This window comes from Rhineura floridana, chromosome 8, assembly GCF_030035675.1.
Source record: "Rhineura floridana isolate rRhiFlo1 chromosome 8, rRhiFlo1.hap2, whole genome shotgun sequence".
Classification (NCBI taxonomy): Eukaryota; Metazoa; Chordata; class Lepidosauria; order Squamata; family Rhineuridae; genus Rhineura; species Rhineura floridana.
The window spans coordinates 57266839-57271265 of record NC_084487.1 but is presented as its reverse complement, the minus strand read 5'-3'; the positions used below and the strand labels follow the sequence as shown (position 1 = coordinate 57271265).

Sequence of the window (4427 nt, the reverse complement as noted above, 5' to 3'; positions counted from 1 at the left end):
AAGTATTTGAGAGTACTGAATTGTAATACATGGATTTTGCTATCCAATGTGATGTTCTGGTGTACCCAGACTGATGCATAATTGCACTCGAGATCCTCTGATAATTACTAGAACTACAGCAAAGAAATCTCTGAAGGATGGAGTGCTTAGGGTGTAATTTTATTTTTGAATCGTTAAAAATGCAGTACAAGCATCATTTTAAGCTGAGTCTTAGATGTTTAGCCAATAGTCCTTGTAGAAGGTTGCTTGTTGCCTGGAGCAGCTCGCACATGATGAGTTATCAACTGAAGATCTCATCTGCATTAGAAGATGGAAATGATTAGTCAGGGTGCATTCACAGCTACATTAGCAGTTTGCTTAACTGCCTAGGGATGAACAACAACTTGAATTTCCACCTGCAGCCACCTACTGCTGTGACACTCTAGTCAATCAGTCCCAACAATGGTTTTTCAAGTAGGTTGAGAAGTTTCCAGCATTGTGTACCGGAAACAATGTCACACACTTAGGAGAGATAAATGGGTAACTTCCAGGTCATGATGAGTTGGAACTGACAAGTAAATACTGAATAATGGGGAACATTGTGTGTCCCTTGCATGCAAGATTTGGAATCCATTGGCCTATATAATATGTATGATTTGTATCTCATTGCTACTACCTGAGGTCTTCTGGTTTCACAATGATCCTATAAGGTAGGTCACGTTGTAACTTGCTCAAGCTCACCCAGTGAGCTTCATAGAAAAGCAAGGATCTAAAAGGTGGGGTTTCCCCATTCAAACCCGACAGTCCAGCCATTGCCTTTCTATTCAGAAATAAAATATTAACAGCAATGAAGGACAGAGCACTTGAAGGATCTTAGAATCATGGAGTTGGAAAAGGCATTGGAAGAGATCATCTAGTCCAACTCCCCATGGTCAGTGCAGGATTTGCAGTGCTTCAGCATCCCTGATGGATGGCTGACCAGCCTTTGCTTAAATATTTAAAACAGTGGAGATTCTACCACCTCCTGAGGCAGTCTGTTCCACTGTCTAACAGCTCTTATAGTTAGGATATTTCTTCTAATGCTTAGTCAAAATCTGGTTTCCTGCCATTACCACCCACTGGTTCTTTTCTGCCTAGACCTGAGACAAATTTCAGAAGACACTTCCTCAAATCAAGAAAGCACTCTGCATGTGTCTCCAAATGAAATCAGGTACAACAAAGAACAATGGCTTGGCAGGCATAATTCTCACTCATATCCAAAGGCCCATCATCTGAAAATGGCAACCTATACTGTAGATTCTCCGCATATTTAAAGCACATGCGCAAAAACATACTATGGCGTCACTGACACACATTCAACAAGAAAACACATAGCCATGGAACTACCCCCATGCTGTGGAATTCCCCCCCCCCACAGAGATGTGTCTAGCACCGTCACTGTATACCTTTGTCATATGCTGAAGACATACCTCTTTACCCTGAACTTTGACACCTGAGATATATGGTTTTTGTAAACTGTTCAATTGTAAATTAACTTATTTTAACATTGCTGTAACCCACCTTAGGACCTTATGGTTAAGGTTGGCTAAGAAATCTAAATAATATTAATGATGATGATGATTTAGAATGTATATTTCAGACCCTAAGAGTGACAAAACAGTAAGATGGAAAGAAGGGAGTATCAGGAAACACAATATACTTACACACTGCTCTCATGAATCCCCATGCACACACTTTGAGAATAAGGTTGCCTAACAGCCATTATAGTCCAGCAACATAATGCCCACTGTGGTCAACTAGATGCCTATGGGAAGCCCACAAGCAGGACTTGAGGACTATTGCCCTCTCAGCAGCTGTTCCTCAGCCATTCATATTCAGGGCCATGGTGCCTCTGATCCTGGAGGTAGCATATAGACATAATGACTAGTAGCCATTGATAGTCTCATTGTCCATGAGCCCTCTATGACAGGGATAGCCAACATGATGTCCTCCAGATGTTGGACTACAGCTCCCTTACCCCAGTCAGAATGGCCAATGCCAATGGTTAAGGATGGTGGGAGTTATAATCTAGTAACATTAGGAGGACACCACATTGACTGCTCTTATGTGACTTTAACAGCAGCTTGGCATTCAGAAATGTTTCCCCACAGCTTATCTCCATGCCAGGAAAAAAATGGGCAAGTCTCACCTGCCTGTTGTTCCTGAACGAGGAAGTCTGTGTTTATTTTTAATTCCATTATTTAGGCGTCCATGTGTAATGCTCCATAGAAATGGAAGTGCCATAAAATTTCTGTATGGATGGCAAAGGTGTGTGCTTCCTCCTTTCCCTTTGCTGATGTGTTTCTGTATCCTATTTCTCCTCTTCTCTGCCACCTGTAATATGATATTCTATCAGCACCAGAGAAAGGAACAGTAGAAAGGTAGAAACAGCAATGTACCTTTTTAGATGTAAACAGTTTCTTGACAGCAAGCATGCTAAGCACCCAGAACTAGATCACATCACTGCTCTTATTTCTTTTCAGCAACATAGCCAAAGATACAAATCATGAACTGCTCATGAAGTTTCTTCAAATATTTAGCAGCCTGCTATTTATGATCTTAGCACTTTGCAAAAGACTTACATTCTATTGAACGGACAATGCTACACTATCACCTTTTTAACTTCACCATTGAGAGAGAGAGAGAGAGAGAGAGAGAGAGAGAGAGAGAGAGAGCTTTCATATGGTATTTTTCAGACCATAAAGGAAGAATCTAAAATCTTTCACTGGCAAACAAGACTTTGGTTTCTAGAAAGTGCAGGGAACTAAGATCCTAATAGTTTCTAGAAACCAAAAGTAATTTGTATGGCAGCAAGCAACCATTTGAATATAAAATGGCATTACAAAGTTTCCCTTCTAAGTTTACAGGCAAAAGATTGGTCCATTAATTACTCATCACATTGCAAGGAATTGAGACAGCTTTCCTTAGCTGCAGTAAACATTATATGTCGCTGCTAAGAAAATAATTTTTTCTATCCACCTAATCTGTCACTTGTGATTCACTATGCTGTATAAAATGTGGTTGCATGAACACCACAGGTATATATTGTAATACACTTGTCACGTCACTGTTGAACAGGAAATGCAAATCTTGTTCGTATTAATGCCATATTGTGAATTTTTAAAGAAAAGTCATATATAAAATCTGGAGATGCTGAAAGCTCTCATTGTGTCAATGAACTGTGTGGTGACTGATGTAGTTCTTTGTTAAAAAAAAAAAAAAGCTTAAAGTGACCACTGCCAGAAAGGCTAATCTCTCCTCTTTCCAGAATGTGCTGCAATCCTATGTATAATTTACCTGATGTGTTAGAACAAGGCCCTTGATTTTTTCCCCTTCCCTTTTTCAGGAAAGTCCACAGTCATCTTACAGTTTCAGTTCTTGATCATGCAACTATTTATATCTCCTCTATAGGTCAGTTTCTAAAAGTACTGCTCTAATCAATTTTCTTTGTCACCTTCTCCAGTTTCAGGATAGATGATAGTGAATCTAGTAAGCACTGTCGGGATTAGCTATTTGCTGACTTGGTTATAGTTGGCATTTGCTTTCAAAGGCTGTGGACATGTGTTCAGTGCTTCTCCACTATGAGTGTCAGAAGCTTGGGGCAAACCATTCAGCCATCTAGTTTAGGAGTGTTTATTCCGACAGGCAGCAGCTCTCCAAGGCCTCAAGCAGAGATGCCAGGGAATGATCCTGGAGTGAAGTCATAGCTCAGTGGTAGAGCAAATGATTTGCATGCAAAAGGTTCCAAGTTCAATCCCTGGTAGGGTTAGCAAAGACTCTGTATGAAATCCTGGAGAGCTGCTGCTCCCCATTGTCTGAGCCAGCTGGACCTCGGTATAAGGCAGCTTCTTGTGTTTCTGTGGCTTTCTGCATACAAAGCATGCTCTCTGCCCCTGAGCTGTAACTTCTCTCCACCATGGCTCAGTATACAATCATCCAAACCTAGGCCTAATTTCAAAAGCCCTCTGCAAACTCCCAGGGCTGGTTCACATATGAGTCAAGATCTGCATTAAAAATGCTGCTTTTTCCACCGTAATTGATTTTGACAGTTTACATATGTTCACCCTCACTACAATTAAATCGGCTGAATTTATTTTTAGCGTTCACATGCGTTCGCGTTTATTGCTATCAGTGTTTGCTTGTTGCCGCACCCACACATTAGAATGTTAACTGTGGAGGCAGGGAAGGGGTGGTGTTTCCCTAAAGAAAGGGAGGCATGGCCACACCACGGTGCGTCAACAGCAAGAAGGAAGGATTAGGCTTTCACATTAGCCCTCCATGCAGCTGTGATGCAGCCTTGCAGAGGGAGGGCGCTTGAAAGAAGGGGAATCGCCTACAGCCGCCTCCCTTCCCTGCGCTGCAGGCTTTCTCCCGTCCCCCCGGCTCCCACCCATGGCTGTAAATGTTTA

General features: G+C 41.6%; 1 long non-coding RNA gene across 1 annotated transcript; it reads right to left on the bottom strand.

Annotated features, from left to right (window-relative positions):
• Window positions 1-220: 220 nt before the first annotated feature.
• Window positions 221-3401, bottom strand: LOC133390321 (uncharacterized). The gene is made up of 3 exons (XR_009764377.1): window positions 3316-3401; window positions 2168-2352; window positions 221-297 (listed from the first exon to the last, which is right to left on the bottom strand). It is a non-coding gene; the product is annotated as an uncharacterized LOC133390321 (long non-coding RNA).
• Between the last annotated feature and the right edge of the window lie 1026 nt (window positions 3402-4427).